This window comes from Hyperolius riggenbachi, chromosome 3 (genome assembly GCF_040937935.1).
Source record: "Hyperolius riggenbachi isolate aHypRig1 chromosome 3, aHypRig1.pri, whole genome shotgun sequence".
In the NCBI taxonomy this organism is placed as follows: Eukaryota; Metazoa; Chordata; class Amphibia; order Anura; family Hyperoliidae; genus Hyperolius; species Hyperolius riggenbachi.
Window position 1 is genome coordinate 43,425,938 of NC_090648.1, and position 21,708 is coordinate 43,447,645.

The following is a 21,708-nucleotide window of genomic DNA, read 5'->3' on the forward strand; positions in this document are numbered from 1 at the left end:
TCTGTGCAGTACTCCTTGCTGCACTGAGGCCAGTCCTCTAAGTGTTATTGTTGCACCTAACACTACACTCTTCTCAGGTGAGCAGAGGTTAGCTAGTATATCGGATTATCAGTGATACTGCAGATCACGTATAATCTGGTATACATCTGTATTCCCAGTGATTCTGCAGATCACTGGTAATCAGATCCTCTCTGTGCTTCACCGATCGTTACAAGTAATCATTGGTCTTTCCTAAGCTATTCATATTATATATCCAGGCTTTTATTTATACTAATCTCTGCTCTTTTATCACGTAATTCTTGCCCCTTTCTGTGCCTGGCCTGTTCCTTTGCAAAGCCCTGCCCCTTGCTAAGGAAAGCTGTCAACCACTACTACCACAGACACTACTACTACCACAGGCACTACTACTACCACAGACACTTCCCTTATACCAAAACATCAAGCAATTAAGAAAAAGACTGATAGTCCACTCAAGCTGAAGCGTTGTTGTTGTAACTCTCCCCACAACAGCGAGTCACAGGGGAAAAAATATGAAAATACAAAGGCTGTACCTCCGTAGAAACCAAACAACAATGGAACCTTGTTTGTGACCGTAATTCGTTTCAAAAACATGCTTGTAATCCAAAGCACTCTTATATCAAAGCGAATTTCCCCATAAGGATTAATGAACTGTATATACTCGAGTATAAGTCTAGAAATGTAGGTCTGATTCACTTCATAAAAGTATAAAGGTCAACTTATACACTAGTCACTGGCTACACTGAGCACACTGAGTAATGTGTGTACTAATAGTGACATTCCCATTTGCAGCAATTTACCCAGTGCTAAGTAATACTTTGAGGAAAGGAAATGCCAAGCAAACACTGGCCTGAAAGTCCTGGCAACAACAATTAACAAGGAAAGGGGCGGGGGAAATACTGGACTGCAAAAAAGGGAGTGAATAATTGCAGCACTTGGAGGCCTGGAAGAGGTATTGGCTGCACTTAAGGGACAGGAGGGGTTAATGGCTGCTATACTGTATGCAGTACAGTAATTAACCCCTCCCCTCCCCAAGTGCAGCCATTAACGTTGCTGGGTAAATAAAAAATTCCAGCCTAAGAGGGTCGAATATTGGAGTTGACTTACACAAGGTCGACTTACAGTGGCTTGCAAAAGTATTCGGCCCCCTTGAAGTTTTACACATTTTATCACATTACTGCCACAAACATGAATCAATTTTATTGGAATTCCACGAGAAAGACCAATACAAAGTGGTGTACATGTGAGAAGTGGAACGAAAATCATACATCATTCCAAACATTTTTTATAAATCAATAACTGCAAAGTGGGGTGTGCATAATTATTCAGCCCCCTGAGTCAATACTTTGTAGAACCACCTCTTGCTACAATTACAGCTGCCAGTCTTTTAGGGTATGTCTCTACCAGCTTTGCACATCTAGAGACTGAAATCCTTGCCCATTCTTCTTTGCAAAACAGCTCCAGCTCAGTCAGATTAGATGGACAGCGCTTGTGAACAGCAGTTTTCAGATCTTGCCACAGATTCTCGATTGGATTTAGATCTGGACTTTGACTAGGCCATTCTAACACATGGATATGTTTTGTTTTAAACCATTCCATTGTTGCTCTGGCTTTATGTTTAGGGTCGTTGTCCTGCTGGAAGGTGAACCTCCGCCCCAGTCTCTAGTCTTTTGGAGACACCAAGAGGTTTTTTTCCAAGATTGCCCTGTATTTAGCTCCATCCATCTTCCCATAAACTTTGAACAGCTTCCCTGTCCCTGCTGAAGAGATGCACCCCCAGAGCATGATGCTGCCACCACCATATTTGACAGTGGGGATAGTGTGTTCAGACTTATGTGCAGTGTTAGTTTTACGGCACACATAACGTTTTGAATTTTGGCCAAAAAGTTCCATTTTGGTCTCATCTGACCAGAGCACCTTCTTCCACATGTTTGCTGTGTCCCCCACATGATGTGTGGCAAACTGCAAATGGGACTTCTTATGCTTTTCTGTCAACAATGGCTTTCTTTTTGCCACTCTTCCATAAAGGCCAACTTTGTGCAGTGCATGACTAATAGTTGTTCTATGGACAGATTCCCCCACCTGAGCTGTAGATCTCTGCAGCTCGTCCAGAGTCACCATGGGCCTCTTGACTGCATTTCTGATCAGCGCTCTCTTTGTTTGGCCTGTGAGTTTAGGTGGACAGCCTTGTCTTGGTAGGTTTACAGTTGTGCCATATTCCTTCCATTTCTGAATGATCGCTTGAACAGTGCTCCATGGGATGTCCAAGGCATTGGAAATCTTTTTGTAGCCTAAGCCTGCTTTCAATTCCTCAATAACTTTATCCCTGACCTTATGGTGTGTTCTTTGGACTTCATGGTGTTGTTGCTCCCAATATTCTCTTAGACAACCTCTGAGGCCGTCAAAGAGCAGCTGTATTTGTACTGACATTAGATTACACACAGGTGCACTCTATTTAGTCATTAGCACTCATCAGGCAATGTCTATGGGCAACTGACTGCACTCAGAGCAAAGGGGGCTGGATAATTACACACACCTCAATTTGCAGTTATTTGTAAAAAATGTTTGGAAGCATGTATGATTTTCGTTCCACTTCTCACATGTACACCACTTTGTATTGGTCTTTCACGTGGAATTCCAATAAAATTGATGCATATTTGTGGCCAGGGGCGTAGGGCCTGTGGTCGCAACAGTCGCCTCGGCGACCGGGCCCGGCTCCTGAAGAGGCGGGGGAGGGGCCCAGGGGGCCCATGTCCGTTTGGACTCGGAGATGGGATCCCTGCGTGCGTTATTAGGAGGGGGGAGCTGCAGCCGTGGGGAGGGCAGTCCGACCTCTCCCCGGGCCCCCCCCTCCCCTCCCCCTCAGATGCAGAGTGCGCAGCGCACGGAAGCGCTGTAGGCAGAACTCACCTGCCTGCGTTCCAAGCGCCGCTGGTCTCCTCCCGCTCTGCATAGATCTGCTGTTACACACTGCTTCCGGCTAAACAGGAAGCAGTGTGTAACAACATCTATACAGAGCGGGAGGAGACCAGCGGCGCAGGGACGGAGGTGAGTTCCGCCTACAGCGCTTCCGTGCCTATCCGGGGGGGCAGCTACCTACTCTAACCTATCCTGGGGGGCCAGCTACCTACCTAACCTATCCTGGGGGGCCAGCTACCTACCTAACCTATCCTGGGGGGCCAGCTACCTACCTAACCTATCCTGGGGGGCCAGCTACCTACCTAACCTATCCTGGGGGGCCAGCTACCTACCTAACCTATCCTGGGGGGCCAGCTACCTACCTAACCTATCCTGGGGGGCCAGCTACCTACCTAACCTATCCTGGGGGGCCAGCTACCTACCTAACCTATCCTGGGGGGCCAGCTACCTACCTAACCTATCCTGGGGGGCCAGCTACCTACCTAACCTATCCTGGGGGGCCAGCTACCTACCTAACCTATCCTGGGGGGCCAGCTACCTACCTAACCTATCCTGGGGGGCAGCTACCTACTCTAACCTATCCGGGGGGGCAGCTACCTACTCTAACCTATCCTGGGGGCCAGCTACCTACCTAACCTATCCTGGGGGGCCAGCTACCTACCTAACCTATCCTGGGGGCCAGCTACCTACCTAACCTATCCTGGGGGGCCAGCTACCTACCTAACCTATCCTGGGGGGCCAGCTACCTACCTAACCCATCCTGGGGGGCCAGCTACCTACCTAATCTATCCTGGGGGGCAGCTACCTACCTAAGCTATCCTGGGGGGGCAGCTACCTAACCTATCCTGGGGGGCAGCTACCTAACCTATCCTGGGGGGGCAGCTACCTACTTAACCTACCCTGGGGGGCCAGCTACCTACCTAACCTATCCTGGGGGGGCCAGCTACCTACCTAACCTATCCTGGGGGGCCAGCTACCTACCTAACCTATCCTGGGGGAAAGCTACCTAATCTATCCTGGGGGGCAGCTACCTAACCTATCCTGGGGGGCACCTACCTCATCTAACCTATACTGGGGGGCAGCTACCTAATCTAACCTATACTGGGGGGCACCTACCTATCTAACCTGGGGGCACTTAATTGTCTAACCTGTATTCGGGGCACCTAGCTAGCCTATACAGGTGGCAACTATACTGGCTACCTATATTGGAGGCACCTACCTAACTAACCTATACTGGGGGCACCTACCTATCTAACCTATGCTGGGGGCAACTATTCTGGCTACCTATATTAGAGGCACCCACCTAGCTAACCTGTACTGGCGGCGCCTGCCTATCTAACCTATACTGGGGGCAACTATACTGGCTACCTATGCTGGAGGCACCTACCTGGCTAACCTATACCGGGGGCAACTATACTGGCGTACCTATGCCTGGCTACCTATACTGGGGGGACCTATAGCTGGCTATAGGGATTCGGATATGTGTGTGCGTCGGGTGTTGCCGGGGGAGGGGGGCTGTTGTTGCCGTGGGGGGGGGGGGGCCCACATCCAGATTCCGCATCGGGGCCCAGAGGTTTGTAGCTACGCCACTGTTTGTGGCAGTAATGTGACAAAATGTGGAAAACTTCAAGGGGGCTGAATACTTTTGCAAGCCACTGTATATTCCAGTATATACAGTAAATTCAAGTGATTCGTTCCACGATCCAAAAACAGTTCTAGAAAAATATTTAATGCAAAGGACTGTACTGTATAAAATAAAGACGTAAACAAGACTTTCACTATAACTATCAGAAATATTGCTATCTGTTGACTCGCCCCAACCTTTTTTTTCTATGACTTTAACAAGGAACTTATCAAATGACAGTTACTGTTGATTACTTTTGAGGATGTCACGGAAATGTGACTTTGTACAGTCTCTACACTCAGAGTAAGAACTATCCTGCAGTCTCAAGGAGAGAAGAACCATCGGCTCAGTTGTAATGATGTGGCACATGTAAACGGTTTTTGCTTGTATATCAAGATGTTGCTTGTATATCAAAGTCAAGTCAAAATTTCACCCAAATTTTTGGTTGGATTTCAAAGCACTTTTAAACCAAGTTACTCTCAATCCAAGGTTTTACCCTACTTCATTCAGAGGCGTAGCAAGGGTGAAGTAGCAGTTGGGGCCCCCTTACAGGTCTGGCTCCCCTGTGGTTGCAGGAGCTGCTCCCCTCTAGTTATGCCACTGATAAATGCACAACCTGCCATTAGATGACACCACACTGCAGGCTGATTCACTCTTTCCCTCTTGCAGAGTAAGCCTCGTCCACCAGAGCATCCTATTTCATTCATATGACCCTGCAACACGGTCCTCTTACCTAATGTCCTTCAGGATGTGGCCAAGTTGCTAAAGCGTTACGGTTCCTCCGCTTTGTTCTGCCCTCTTTGTGTCGATGGATTTCTACAGCTATCTTCAAATAAAATGCCTATATATACATTTGTATATTAGATTACTAAGACTGATATGTCACGAAAAGGAAACACAGAGGAAAGTACAAAATGATGGGCCGTGATCTACATTGTGGTGACATAGATGATTGATATAAAGTTACACATATTGCATTATCAAATGTAGAGGTGGCTTAAGGTGAACCTCCAGCCTGAAAATCTACTCAGCAGCACTGAAAAGGCCTGGTGTTTCTTTAACAGTTTCACAGCATCAGAACTTTGTTTTTCATACCCAAGCCTTATTTTTCAGCTGCACAGAAGCTAAGTCCCGTCCCATCAAAGAAAACTGCCCGGGCATTTTTCCCCTAATGCTGTGCAAAGCATGATGGGATTTCTGATGTTGTTGTTCTCGTTGCTTAGCAACTGGGAGGGGTGATCAGGACAGAGGACAGTTGGAACTGTGTCTCATGCTCCCTGTCACCTCCTTTCAACCAAAAAGATGGCTGCCCTCATGAAATCACAAACCTTTGCCTGTTCTTTTAAAACAGGGTGGGTAAGAGATTATATTACCTATCTATTTGAATTAACATAACTATTGTAACTTAATGACAGTATGTTTGTTTAGGCTGAAGTTCCTCTTTGAAGGAAAGCAGAAATGAGGCAGTATAAAAGTTTTATACATACCTGGGGCTTCCTCCAGCCCCATCCGCATGGATCACTCTTACGCTGCTGTCTTCTGTACTGGGTCCAGTAAGTTGGACCAGTCTGCGAAAGCGCAGTGTGCTCTCTCTGGCGGAGAATAGTACTGCGCAGGTGCAGTACTATTCTCCACCAGAGGGAGACGGAGGAAGTGCACTGCGCTTGCACAGACTGGCCGAACTTATAGGGGAACTTCAGCCTAAACAAACATACTGTCATTAAGTTACATTAGTTATGTTAATTAGAATAGATAGGTAATATAATTTTTTACCCACCCTGTTTTAAAAGAACAGGCAAATGGTTGTGATTCATGGGGGCTGCCATCTTTGTCATGGGGGCAGCCATCTTTTTGGTTGAAAGGAGGTGACAAGGAGCAGGAGACACAGTTCCAACCGTCCTGTGTCCTGATTACCCCTCCCAGCTGCATGCACTAGGCTTCAAATGTCAAATTCAAAATGTAAAAAAAAAAAAAATTGCACCAAAACAGCAGAACGAGAGCAACAACACCAGAAATCCCATCATGCTTTGCACAGCATCAGGAGAAAAAAGCCCAGCCAGTTTTCTTCTGTGCAGCTAAAAATGAGGCTTGGATAAGAGAAACAAAGTTCTGATGCTGTGAAACTGTTAAAGAAACACCAAGCCTTTTCAGTGCTGATGAGTCGATTTTTAGTCCAGAGGTTCACTTTAAGGAACCCGGTACAGAAGACGGAGAAGGCTGAGGACGGCAGCGTGGGAGTGATCCATGCAGATGTGGCTGGAGGAAGCCCCAGGTATGTATAAAACTGTTATACTGCCTCATTTCTGGTACACTTTAACGTCTCCAGTAAAGGAGACAAGTCTAGAAGAGGAACCGCCAACGACACAGATAAATATAATACATGTACATGAAGGACCAAAGGGTTTTGTTCTAATATTATTTTATTGACAAAGAAGACAATTAACATTATTCTTCATGCCATAAAAGAGTCGTGTTCAAGGCCTAAATCAACAAGATAAGCAACACTAAATAACCCTGATCCAGTCTAACATGTGCATTGTCCTTATGGGCAAATCCCAGGTTCATATGAAGCTTTGTTACTACTCCTCTTGTGGCCAACACATCATATGCAAAAGAGGAAACAGAAAACGGCCAATAGTGTAACTCTGTATGGTTATATTGCCGTCACCTTCTCCGTACATACTCTCCTACCCCCATGGGTCAAAAATGGCAAAACAGTAACATTACAGGGCAAGTGTTGGACTTGGGACACTCCCCCAAAATGCCCAGATAACCACTTGTACCATGACCGCTTCAAATCCCCACGTCTCCGTGTCCTAGGAAATCCTCTGCCGGTTGCGTCTGACATAGGTCCGCCCTACGGGTTTCGTCAGCGATCTGACTCATCAGGGGTTCAAAATTAAACTTCCCAAGGTTTTCAGTCAAACTAAACTAAATGTGAGTACAAAAAAAAACGATGAAGGTTCGTGAGGAATAATCAGACTCTATTACATAGATATTGTAAGTGATCCAAGTATGGAGCCTACTAAAAGTGATGGCTCATGGGTGAGGCCCTGCCCTGCTGGTAACACAGAATTATGAAAGCTGATAATGAATGAAAAATTACTGAATACCCTGGCTGAAAATATCAAAAAGGGCTACAGGAGGGATAATACTGGGAGGCGACTTTAACCTCTTGACGACCAGCTAACGCCGATTGGCGTAAACTGGTCGTCTGCGGGTTTCCATGGAAACGGCCGCTCGTTCGAGCGGCCTTTCCATGTCCGTTCACGGAGGGTGTCTCCGTGAACAGCCGGCAAAATGTAAACACGCGGGGAAGAAATCCCCGCTGTTTACATCATACGGCACTGCTGCGCAGTAGCGCCGTAAGGCAGATCGGCGATCCCCGGCCTCTGATTGGCTGGGGATCGCCGGCCTATGATAGGCTGAAGCCTATCCTTCAATGCGCAGGACGGATATCCGTCCTGCGCAGCTCACAGAGGGAGGGAAAGGGACGGAGCGCAGAGAACGCTGCGGAGGGGGGCTTTGAAGAGCCCCCCCCCGCAAAGCGCAGCAAGCCGGCGGCGATCAGACCCCCCCAGCAGGACATCCCCCTAGTGGGGAAAAAAGGGGGTAAGTCTGATCGCCCTGGCATAATCCTGATCTGTGCTGCGGGCTGGAGAGTCCACGCAGCACAGATCAGACAAAAATCCACTGGTCGTCAAGTGGTTAATATGACATTGGACTCAGTGGCGTAACTACAATTCATGAGGCTCCCCTTTGAAACTTTGATGCCCCCCCCCCCTCAATGTTCACACCCTATTCCTTGCCTCCCATTGGTGCCCTTCACTACCTTGAGGCCCATCTCACAAGGATCATAAAACAAGTGTGTGTGTCGCCATCCTGATCTTCACACCCATAACAAGTGTAGCCACAACAACCCCTGATCTGTAGTATAGTCCCCTGTATCAGAGTAAGGGAAAGCCAGTAGGTGGGGCCCACACAGCTCTGGGCCTCCATGTGATCGCAGGGGCTGCTCACTTCTAGTTATGCCCCTGCTTGGACCCATTTCTGGATAATAAAGAAAATCTTCACTTTCCAACTATATAAGGAGAAAATTTGAAATGTACAGAAGGCTAATGTAATCATAGACATCTGGCATATTCTAAACTCAGAAAAAAAAAGATTACACATTTTATTCAATTCCCCATGATACTTATTTAAAGAGGAACTTCAGCCTAAACAAACATACTGTCATTAAGTTACATTAGTTATGTTAATTAAAATAGATAGGTAATATAATCTCTTACCCACCCTGTTTTAAAAGAACAGGGAAATGTTTGATTTTATGAGGGCAGCCATCTTTTTGGTTGAAAGAAGGTTCTCATACTATGCACAGTTGGTCACTGGGTGACTGGTATACATAATCAGAAAAGTGGGTGGTGCCTACAAAAGCCAATCAAAATTCACCTATTGATTTTCAAGGGGAATATTTAACCAGCTGAGCGGTCTGGACGAGCTCAGCTCGTCCAACACCGCCAGCGGCTGCCGCTCAGGCCCTGCTGGGCCGATTTTGATGAAATAAAAAGCAGCACACGCAGCCGGCACTTTGCCAGCCGCGTGTGCTGCCTGATCGCCGCCGCTCTGCGGCGATTCGCCGCGAGCAGCGGCGAAAGAGGGCCCCCCTAGCCGCCTGAGCCCTGCGCAGCCGGAACAAAAAGTTCCGGCCAGCGCTAAGGGCTGGATCGGAGGCGGCTGACGTCAGGACGTCGGCTGACGTCGATGACGTCACTCCGCTCGTTGCTATGGCGACGATATAAGCAAAACAAGGAAGGCCGCTCATTGCGGCCTTCCTTGTTTATTCTGGGCGCCGGAGGCGATCGGAAGATCGCCTCCGGAGCGCCCTCTAGTGGGCTTTCATGCAGCCAACTTTCAGTTGGCTGCATGAAATAGTTTTTTTTTTATTTAAAAAAAAACCTCCCGCAGCCACCCTGGCGATTTAATCAGAACGCCAGGGTGGTTAAATTGCTGCCATTCTTGCAGCCGAAAGATCTCGCTCTTATCAGATTCCATCAGAGAGAAATTTGTCTCTTGGTCGAATCTGCTCATCATCGCTAGATGTATGGCTACCTTAACTAGACTCCATGTTTAAAGGCCAGTTATCAAAGTTAGCTAAAATTGTAAATGCCATATATATTTTTAGTAATTACAAGCAGATAGCAATACAAAGGCTTTTTTTCATCTGTGTGAAGAAAAAATGACAGAGAAGATTCACTGTGGGCATTACTATGGAGGACTGTGCCCAGCACATCCAGCATACAGAGACAGTCCTCACTAGCAGTAAAACTGTGAGGAAAATGTGTTCAGAATGATAGAAAGCAGAAATATAGCTTCAAATGTGTGTGAATAATCATCAGCTGCAGCTGTGTGCCTGATCCTGTCTGTGTGTGTCTCTCTCTGCCTCAGCAGTGTAATGTAAACAGTTTACAGGGAGAAGTGTAACCTATCCCCCCCCCAACCCTGATGCCGACATAATTATTATATTCAGCTGGTATAAAAACAAAGCTATTTTTTTTACACACCCTGTGCTGAGAAACCTCTGAAAGGGTTTCTAGTGTTGCTGACTAAAAGCTCTATAGGAATGTGAGGTTTACAGCAAAACTGTTTTTTTTGATAGTTGTTCTGTTCTTTAATCTCCTTGGCGGTAACCCCGAGCTAGGATCGGGGAGGAAAACCGCAGCTCAGAGCAGTAATCCCGACCTCTGCTCAGGGTAGCCACCGGAGGCTCTATGCAGAGTAATGCACACAGCGGAAGCGTTTCTACAATACCTCCCAGGGATCCCGTCATCGGACGCCATTCTTCTTCCTCTCCTCCGGGGCTCTGCTTCCTCCTGATGAAATTGCCGGCTGTCGTCATGAGGACAGCTGGCAATCTCACTTTAGAGTTTCAGCGCCACCCAGAGGATGGAGGCATAACTGCAGCGCTGGAGACAGGGAGGTGAGTGATTACTGGGGCTGTGCAGATGTCCCTGGCAGCATGATTTTTTTTCCAGGTTTTAGGGTCTGAAAAGGTGCAAAAAAATTGTACTTCTTTTAGACCCAAAAATCTGGAAAGAATCATAACGCCAAGGGGGTTAAGAAACAACGTATTTAATTGTAATAAAGTGGCAGACACTCAGATGTTGATCTTTGAAGAGACCCTAGAGCAGGGATGTCTGACTCCAGTCCTCAAGGGCCGAGAACATTTTTGGCACGGCTCAAATGAATTGATGGTAGTGAATCAGGAAAGGTGTGATTCATCAAATAGAACCCATTTCTCCATTTCTCAGTCCATCCTAAACCCTGGCATGGTTATGGCCCTCCAGGACTTGTGCATGACACCCCTGCTCTAGAGCGACCGCCAGCCAGAGCCCTTGTTAGTATTGATGTGCTGCCAGTTATTTGTGCTCATAACTAAACATTCAGCAGGGCTAAATGAGCTGATCTGGGTGTTGGGCCGGCCTCCTCCGCCTGAATGACAATAATCTCACCCAACTTCTCTCACCAAGTGATCTTATGCTGGGTTTACACCATACAATTTTGTGTTAGATTTATCTGCCAGATAGATAAAGTTCAACATGTTGGAAATGTATCTATCTTACGATCTATCTGCCGAGCAATTAGGCATTGTTCTACTCAGCAGGAGATGACCAGAAGACAATGCACCAGAGATAATGACCATACTCTACAGAAAATAATCTAATTATGCATTCTAACAGAAAATCTAACAGAAAAATCTAACAGAAGAATCTAACAGAAAATTGTATGGTGTAATCCCAGCATTAGGAGCAAACGGGGGAAAGACAAGCAGGATTTATTTACAGGAGGTAGGAAGCAAGGCCGGGCCAAAGCCGAGGGCGCAGTGTAGGAGGGGGCACACATCTCACTCAGCTATCATTCCCCTATTGCGTTTGAAGCAGAGAGAATTAAGAGAAGGGGATACATGGCAGTGACTGCAAGCCAGATAACTAGAGATTAAGGTGTTGGGGGGTTGGGGGCCCTGGGGCGCCTCTTAGTCTAATAGCAATTAGTGTGTGACGGCTGGGGTGGGAGGGAAGGAGGGGCGCACTTTGGTGTCTCAGCCTTGGAGGCTGGAGGACCTGTCCCAGCTCTGGTAGGGAGGTGGCGCTGTGTCCAGGTCAGCTCTAACCTGAAGTACAGAAGATCAGAGTGGATATCGCTACAAGACTAATGAGGATGGGACATTCGACCTAAAAGTGGAAAATGTTTACGTGTCTGAAATTGGCAGAAATAAAAGTAGAATTCATTGTGGTCTAAGTTTTGTTTTTGCAGATCATCATCAGCCACAAAGAAACCCCCGGTTCAGAGGTATCATAAGACCTTGTATGTGAGAAGGTGGTTATTATGGTCGCTGCAGGATATGTAAGCTACCAGCAACATCACTTACATGAAACAAGAGATTTCAGACATCTGTAGCATCTTTATTTGTTTTAACTGTACTAACTATGGTATCTGTATAAACCATCAGAAACATCTGTGCGATACCAGCAGTGCTCATCTAGTGGCTGGGACCATCCCCAGAGGACAGTTAGTGGTTGTGACTATCTGCAGAGCTCAGTTATTGGCTGGGACTGTCAGTGGAGCTCAGTTAGTGCTGGGACCATTTGCCAACCTCAGTTAGTGGCTGGGACCATCCGCAGACCTCAGTTAGTGCTGGGACCATTTGCCGACCTCAGTTGGTGGCTGAAACCATCTGCAGACTTCAGTTAGTGGCTGGGACCATCCGCAGACCTCAGTTAGTGGCTGGAACCATCTGCAGACCTCAGTTAGTGGCTGGGACCATCCGCAGACCTCAGTTAGTGGCTGGGACCATCCGCAGACCTCAGTTAGTGGCTGGGACCATCCGCAGACCTCAGTTAGTGGCTGGGACCATCCGCAGACCTCAGTTAGTGGCTGGGACCATCCGCAGACCTCAGTTAGTGGCTGGGACCTACTGCAGACCTCAGTTAGTAGCCGAGTTCATTCACAGACCTCAGTTATTGGCTTGGACTGTCAGCGGAGCTCAGTTAGTGGCTGGGACCATTTTCCAACCTCAGTTGGTGGCTGAAACCATCCGCAGACTTCAGTAAGTGGCTGGGACCATCCGCAGACCTCAGTTGGTGGCTGAAACCATCCGCAGACCTCAGTTAGTGGCTGGGACCATTCACAGACCTCAGTTAGTGCTGGGACCATCCGCAGACCTCAGTTGGTGCTGGGACTGTCAGCGGAGCTCAGTTAGTGGCTGGGACCATCCGCAGACCTCAGTTAGTGGCTGGGACCATCCGCAGGCCTCAGTTAGTGGCTGGGACCATCCGCAGACCTCAGTTAGTGGCTGGGACCATCCGCAGACCTCAGTTAGTGGCTGGGACCATTTGCTGACCTCAGTTGGTGGCTGAAACCATCCGCAGACCTCAGTTATTGGCTGGGACCATTCACAGACCTCAGTTAGTGGGTGGGTTCATTCACAGACCTCAGTTAGTGGTTGGAACCGTCTGTAGAGCTCAGTTAGTAGCTGGGATCATTCACAGACCTCAGCTAGTGGCTGGGATCATTCATGGACCTCAGTTAGTGGCTGGGATCATTGATGGACCTCAGTTAGTGGCTGGGACCATTCACAGACCTCAGTTAGTGGCTGGGACCATTCACAGACCTCAGTTAGTGGCTGGGACCATTTACAGACCTCCGTTAGTGGCTGGGATCATTCATGGACCTCAGTTAGTGCTGGGACCATTCACAGGCCTCAGTTAGTGGCTGGGTTCATTCACAGACCTCAGTTAGTGGTTGGAACCACCTGTAGAGCTCAGTTAGTGGCTGGGACCATTCACAGACCTCAGTTAGTGGCTGGGTTCATTCACAGACCTCAGTTAGTGGCTGGGACCATTTGCTGACCTCAATTGGTGGCTGAAACCATCCGCAGACCTCAGTTAGTGGCTGGGACCATTCACAGACCTCAGTTAGTGGCTGGGTTCATTCACAGACCTCAGTTAGTGGCAGGGACCATTTGCTGACCTCAGTTGGTGGCTGAAACCATCCGCAGACCTCAGTTAGTGGCTGGGACCATTCACAGACCTCAGTTAGTGGCTGGGACCATTCACAGACCTCAGTTAGTGGCTGGGATCATTCATGGACCTCAGTTAGTGGCTGGGACCATTCACAGACCTCAGTTAGTGGCTGGGACCATTCACAGACCTCAGTTAGTGGCTGGGTTCATTCACAGACCTCAGTTAGTGGCTGGGACCATTTGCTGACCTCAATTGGTGGCTGAAACCATCCGCAGACCTCAGTTAGTGGCTGGGACCATTCACAGACCTCAGTTAGTGGCTGGGTTCATTCACAGACCTCAGTTAGTGGCAGGGACCATTTGCTGACCTCAGTTGGTGGCTGAAACCATCCGCAGACCTCAGTTAGTGGCTGGGACCATTCACAGACCTCAGTTAGTGGCTGGGACCATTCACAGACCTCAGTTAGTGGCTGGGATCATTCATGGACCTCAGTTAGTGGCTGGACCATTCACAGACCTCCGTTAGTGGCTGGGGCCATTCACAGACCTCAGTTAGTGGCTGGGGCCGTTCACAGACCTCAGTTAGTGGCTGGACCATTCACAGACCTCAGTTAGTGGCTGGGGCCATTCACAGACCTCAGTTAGTGGCTGGGACCATTCACAGACCTCAGTTAGTGGCTGGACCATTCACAGACCTCAGTTAGTGGCTGGGGCCATTCACAGACCTCAGTTAGTGGCTGGGGCCATTCACAGACCTCAGTTAGTGGCTGGAACCATTCACAGATCTCAGTTAGTGGCTGGGACCATCCGCAGACCTCAGTTAGTGGCTGGAACTATTCACAGACCTCAGTTAGTGCTGGGACCATTCACAGACCTCAGTTAGTGGCTGGGACCATTCACAGACCTCAGTTAGTGGCCGGGGCCATTCACAGACCTCAGTTAGTGGCTGGGGCCATTCACAGACCTCAGTTAGTAGCTGGGACCATTCACAGACCTCAGTTAGTGGCTGGGACCATTCTTGGGGCTCATTTAGTGGCAGGTGCTGTCCACAGAACTCAATTGCTGCCTGGGACTGTCCTTGGACCTGTTAATGGCTGGGACCATCTGTGGGGCTCAGTTAGTGGCTGAGACCATTTGGCGATCTCAGTTAGAGGCTGTGACTGTCCACAGAGCGCAGTTATTGGCTGGGACTGTTCATGGAGCTTAGTTAGTACCGGTGACAGTCCGCAGAGAATAGTTAGTGGCTGGGACTGTCTGCAGTGCTTGACAGTGCTCTGGTGCCCTCTGACGATTGCCTAGTTTGCCCCCATGGAAGGGGTAGTAAATCAGGCGGTATGTACCAAATATTATAATCCAATTAAAGCATCACTTTATTCCATCTGTAACGGTACTAAGCGATATCGCAGCAGTTACAAGCCACGCCTCTCCTATTTATATCATAAACCACATGAAGAAAAACATTTGTCTTGCAACAAAACACAGATTTGACAGATGTCCATATGACTCATGCTTACATTTTCACAGGTTCCTATCTGATATTGTTCAGTAGTGCTGTCAAAACAGAAAAAAACAACAACACATTTATGCCTTATTATATGAAGGTTTAAACAAGGATTACCATTTCTTGTGCAGTTTTTGATGGGTTTTAAATACGAGCAGAAGGAACTGCGTGGAAATGATCTCACATACTTTTTATTGCTACTGTATACACGGCTTGAAAATGGACCAATCATGTTAAGCCTGAGTGGGACTTGATTGGTCCATTTTCAAGCTGCAAATTTGCATAAAAATATACATAAATTTGCATAACCTCCGAAAGATGTGAAAAATGTGCATATCATTGATCCTCCCTACTCCTGACAGGGGGCTTGAGTCTCTAAAGAGTGCTAACTGTTAGCACGCCCCAGGGTATTTTACGAGTGATTTATTTGACATCAACCAATCAAGCAGGTTAAAAACAGACATAAGGCTGCTGTGTAATAGGTTGCTGCACACAGATCTAGCAACATATTTACGGCTGTATTGGGACTTTAAATAAATAAGACAGCTGAACATACAGGAAGTTTAAAGCCTGGTACACACACACACAATTTTGATTGGCCAATTTTACTTAGAGCCGGATTTGTATTCTTTACTTCCCAAGGCCACTGTCAGCAGATGCCCCCTTCAGTATAGATAGCCAGATGACCCCTTCCCCCTCTCTCCAGTATAGGTAGCCGCATGACTCTTCCCCCTCCCTCTAGTATAGATAGCCCTCTGACCCTGCCCTCTAGTAAAGGCAGCCGAATGACCCTTCCCCCCCCCCCCATCTCTAGTATAGGTAGCCAGACAACCCTTCCCCCTCCCCCTCCTCCAGCCTGATGATCCCTCCCACCCTCCAGTATAGGTAGCGGGATGACCCTCCCTCCCTTTCCCTCTAGTATAAGAAGCCAGATACCCCCCTTACTTTCCATTCAGATACCTTGATGACCTACCCTCCCTCCAGTGTACTAGTATAGGTACAGGTTACCCCCCTCCCAGTATAGCCTGCTGCACTTGATCTTGTGGTGCCCTAGACCATGGCCTATGTGGCCTTGACTTAAATCCGGCCCTGATTTTACTACGTCCACGTAGCATATGTGGTCAGTAGAAGAGCCAGGCACCTCTGTCACAGAGGTGCCTGGCTCTTCTACTGACCACATATGCTATTGATCCGTTGTTATTGCCTGATGAAGCGGGATCACACCTGCGAAACGCATTGCATATTTGGAGTTCATAAATAAAATATATTGACTGTCTTTACTACAGTCTACTTGGAGGAGGTAAGTCCACCACTACCTCCTCTGTTTGCTAAGAATTTGGTTTTTAAGCTCATTTAGCTTCCTTCTATCCTTTTGGCGCCTCTGTTCTCCTGCATAATATTGACTCCACCCTGGGTGGAGGGTTGAACCCTCTTTTTCTCCTCTACAGAGAGCGACTTCTTATTCCTGAGTGGGGTCAGGAAAATCTCCCCACCTGCCTTTACAGTGGTTGCCTAATGGTAACCCTGGTTTGTGAGTATTAATATTTACTCTATCTAGTAACCATTTACCAGTACATATTACACCATTGGGGCTCTTGGTGTTCCTTGTTTTTAATGAATAAAATTGCTTATTGTTTACAATATTCATTTATAGATTATTTAGTCAGTGTTTGCCCATTGTAAAAGTTTTCCTCTCCCTGATTTACATTCTGAAATGTATCACTGACAGGGCCGTTTCTAAACTTTTTGCTGCCTGAGGCAAACTTGTGAGGATGCGCCCCCCCCCCCCCCCCCCCCTCCTCTCCCCGATTTGGAATGATCGCACAGCACTAGCCTCTAATTTACTCTGCTTCATTTAATGTTCTCACATGACATACTGCAGCTCAACACAATAGCAAACTGGCTGGCTGTGAGTCTGATAGAGAAAGGGCTGGTGCACACCAGAGCGGTTCTGGAGCGTTTTTTAAAATGCTTGCAGAGGGGAAACCGCTTGGCTAATGAAAGTGAATGGGATGGTGCACACCTGAGCGGTTTGTTTTTTCCACAAACACAAACTCCCGGGCTGCAGCATTGTTTAGATTTCTGAGGCGTTTCTGCCTCAATGTTAAAGTATAGGAAAGTGGAAAACAGCTCTGAAAAATGCTACATCAGAGCGGTTTGCCAGGCGTTTTTGTTACAGAAGCTGTTCAGTAACAGCTTTACTGTAACAATATATGAAATTTGCTACACAAACGCTCCAAAAAACGCTGGGCATGTGTAGAAAACTTCTCTAAACATGCCTAGAATCCCTCTGAAATCTGCTTCAAAAACCTCTAGCGTTTTGCAGATCTGCTAGAGGTTTTTGGTGTGCACTGGGCCATACTGCTCAGCCTCAGCCACTCCATTCCTCCTCAGGAAGGGACACACAGTACAAAAATGCTGCCCCTGAAATCTCTGTGCCTGATGCAAATGTTTCACCTTGCTTCATGAGAGAACCGGCCCTGATCACTGATGGTGACATCTTTAGTCCTGCCAGGTGATCTGTACAGAATGTTCATTACTGAGAGTTCTATGCACAGAGGGTGATACTGCTTGCTTGGCAGTTGAAATAAGCTGTTATTTCCCACAATGCAACGAGGTTCACAGACAGCAAACTGTCAGGACCTTAGTCATGACATAATACTGTGGAAGGGGTTTCACCACAATATCAGCCATACAGGTGTACCTGATGATCTATTTGAGAAAAGGTAAAGATTGCTCATGGGAAAAGGGGGTATCAGCTACTGATTGGGATGAAGTTCAATTCTACAACCGTTAGGCAATATCCTGTGGCCACAGAACGTTTTCCTCCGAGGAAGTGAAGAAACAAGATCCTCTCATGTTTAGAGGAATGTGTACAAGTGAGCCCCGGAGTGAAGAAAAGAGGAAGGGAGGACATGGGTGGCATTTCCATTGGGCTGTCATAACCCTTTGAGGATCAACCACTGAACGTTTGTGGGAGACCAAACAGTCCATTCTATTGTCAAGCTGACATTTCACCAACCCTACATCTTCACCAATACGCCTTCCATTAACAATATAAACATCCTGATACTGTAGCTGTGAATAGGAAAATACTCAGGGAAAGGCAGACTAAAGGTACCCACACATCTAGGGATTTGGAGGCCGATCAACCATCCGATTTGATCATTATTATCGGTAATAATATCGGGGCGGTTCTAGACTTTTTGCTGCCTGAGGCAAATTTGTGAGAATGTGCCCCCGGCCCCCGAATTGGAATAATCACCCGATAATTTGCACCGCATGTTATGGCGGTGGTGAGCACCCCAAAAAACACCCTCACTATAGGTAGGTAGCAAGGTATAGGTGCCCCCAGTATAGGTTAGCCAGGTACAGTTGCCCCCAATATAGGTTGGCCAGGTACAGTTTCCCCCAGTATAGGTTGGCCAGGTACAGTTGCCCCCAGTATAGGTTGGCAAGGTACAGTTGCCCCCAGTAAAGGTTAGCCAGGTACAGGTGCCCCCAGTATAGGTTGGCCAGGCACTCTTTTCACTTCCTGCTTCTGCCTGATGCTGCCTGCAGACTTCTGCCGCCTGAGGAAGTCGCATCATGGGCGGAGCAGGCCTGTGAATCTAAAGAAAATTGGGGCCGCCAAGTGCATGCCCGATCTACGATGCAACCTATTTCAGGCCAAGCATCAGACATGCTGCAAGATGTCGGGCTATCGTGGTCGGTCGGGTGTGCCGCGGTAATGGCGAGTGATATCAGGACGAGCAAAAATAACCCTCTGTTACACTAACGGTTCGTGTCCCCCGCTGGCTCCGGGCTCTGTCCTCCGTCCATACACACGCGCCCACATGGCTGCCGGCGTACACGTGTCTGCATGTATGATGTCGCACACATGCCCACATGGGGTGTGTGTATGGATGGAGGGCGGAGCCCGAACAGGTAATGTATAGTGCACTGGGCACCGAGGGAGGCACATGTAATATTAAGGGTGGAGTAGTGGGGGTGTCTTGACACCCTAGAGAAAAATTGCAGGAAACAAAATTGGAGCCCAGCAGTGCAATATGTTTGGGTACAGTATTTGTAATGGAAAAATAAATAGATGTTCTACTCACAAAGGCAAGTTGCAAACGGGGCAACCAACCACAGGAAGCAGGTGGAGACAATAAACCCGACTCCACTTGGGGTGGTCCAGATGGACCTGGATGCGGTCGCTCCCCTAGATAAAGTGACAGGTTTCCACTGTGGTGGGGACCGCTGGTGGTCTGTCTCAACTCCACCGACAGACTCTGTTGGGGGATGTTTAAGAAGCACAATATGGGGAAAGAGGCGCCCTGGAGTATGTATAAAACTATATAAAAACAGAATAAAATGTAAAATGGTTGAGGAGGCTTACCTCAGTGATGAAAACTTTTATATAAACAAAGTGCTGTGTGCAAAATAAAAACTCTTTGTTTATACAAATGTTTTCATCACTGAGGTAAGCCACCTCAACCATTTTCCATTGTATTCTGTTGTTAAATAGTTTTATACATACTCCAGGGCGCCTCTTTCCCCATATTGTGCTTCTTAATATTAGGGGGGACAGCTTTGGGGCGGTGAGGAAGCAGATGCAGAGCCACAAGGCCGATTCCTGATTGATTTTAGTATCGAATTGATCAGAAATCGGCCTGTAGTGTATGTGGGCAGCTGACAGATGTCTCTCTAATCAGAGAGAAATCTGTCTCTTGGTCGATCTGCCCATCATCGCCTGATGCATGGGAACCTTTAGAAAGTACAGAGTTTTTAAAAGTTTTTATGCATATGAACAGATATTTTGCTCTAAATAGCTGCGCATGTGCATTATACTGGCTGATGAATGCACATTTTTTTTTCGTATACAACTGCATTTTTCGCATTGAATACTTTAATACGGTAATATCAAATATAAGAAAATGTTTTTGCGCATTGTCTTCTTTTATGCTAGGAAGTGTTTTATAATTAACTGGAAACAGTCTAGAGCCCCTTCTCTTGTTGACCTCAAGAAACTGGTTAATCTAAATTTGCCGCTGTACAACCTGACATATAGGTTAGGAGTCATCCTGGGAAATTCGACAAGGTGTGGGGGGCTTGAGTGGAGGATTCAGAACGGCAATACCAGGTCTAGACATTACTGTCAGTATTTCAGATGTACACCTGTGAGCTAATTCATTAGTTGGCAAGCTGTTCATATAAATCTATAGATCACACCACACTGGGGTATTAAATGTCCAATCACCTGTTAATAATATACATGATTGTATCATTCTGCTGTATGTTTTGGGCCCTCTAAGCGTTGTGGTTGTTGGGGGTGGGATTGGGATTACTGATTGTTTGTATTGTTTATTTGTATAAAATTCAATAAAAATTCTCTTTTAAAAAACACAGTAATATCCACATGTGCAGAATACTGGCTGGTGAGCGCAATTTATTTTTGCATACAAACGCATTGTTCACATTGAATATTTGGATATATTGGGCAGCATGGTGGCGTAGTGGTTAGCGCTCTTGCCTTGCAACGCTGGGTTCTGATTTGAATCCCAGACAGGGCAACATCTGCAAGGAGTTTGTATGTTCTCCCCGTGTCTGTGTGGGTTTCCTCCGGGCACTCCGGGTTTCCTACCACATCCCAAAAACATACAGATAAGTTAATTGGCTTCGCCCTAAATTGGCCCCTAGACTATGATACATGCACTGAACGATACATACATAGACATATGACTATGGTAGGGACTAGATTGTGAGCCCCTCTGAGGACAGTTAGTGACATGACAATATATTCTGTACAACGCTGCGTAATTAAATAAATATTTAACTAATAATGTGCAGAACACTGGTGAATAGATGTGAAAATCTTTACACATAGAAATTGCGTAGTAACATTTCACACAGGTATTGTGGATTATGTAATGTAATCGCAATTGCGCAATCCATCATTTCCGAAAAATTATGTAAAATTGTGCGTCATCGTAACTGACCCATAACGAGCACCAGTATTGAGGCCATGCAAGAGCTGGTAATGGTGCATGTAGCCCTGAGTCATGCATGGCCTCCTCCACTGTCAGACTGTTCTTGCAGAATCTACACCCACCGTGATCTTTACTTCCAATCAGATATTGTTATCTGCGAGTGATGACAATCTTGTGCCGGATAAAAGACATCAGTATGTCTGATTCCTGTATCAGCTTCACACCTTCCAACCACACTCTGATCCACAGAACTGATAGCTATCATATCTCCAATGGTGCTAAGTAAACACTGGCCCATGACTTCCCTTCACAAGCATGATTCAACTGAAACTGTGATGAACGTGACGTCCTAGAGGTTTCAGGGTCTCTTGGGTCAGCTGTACTCAGCGCAGACAATGACTGGAAGTGTACAAGAGCTCGTATAAATAAAAAAGATTTATACATACCTGGGGCATCCTCCAACCCCGTACGCTCCGATTGCTCCCACGCCACCATCCTCAGTCGTCTGCAGCGCCGGTACCAGGTCCCCGCACTTCCGTCAGTCCGAGCTAGTCTGACCTATCAGCAGCTGCTGGAGAGATACGCAAAGAGCGCACTTCTCCTGCGTAGACTGGAGCCGACTGACAGAAGTGATGGGACCCGGTACCCCCAGGAT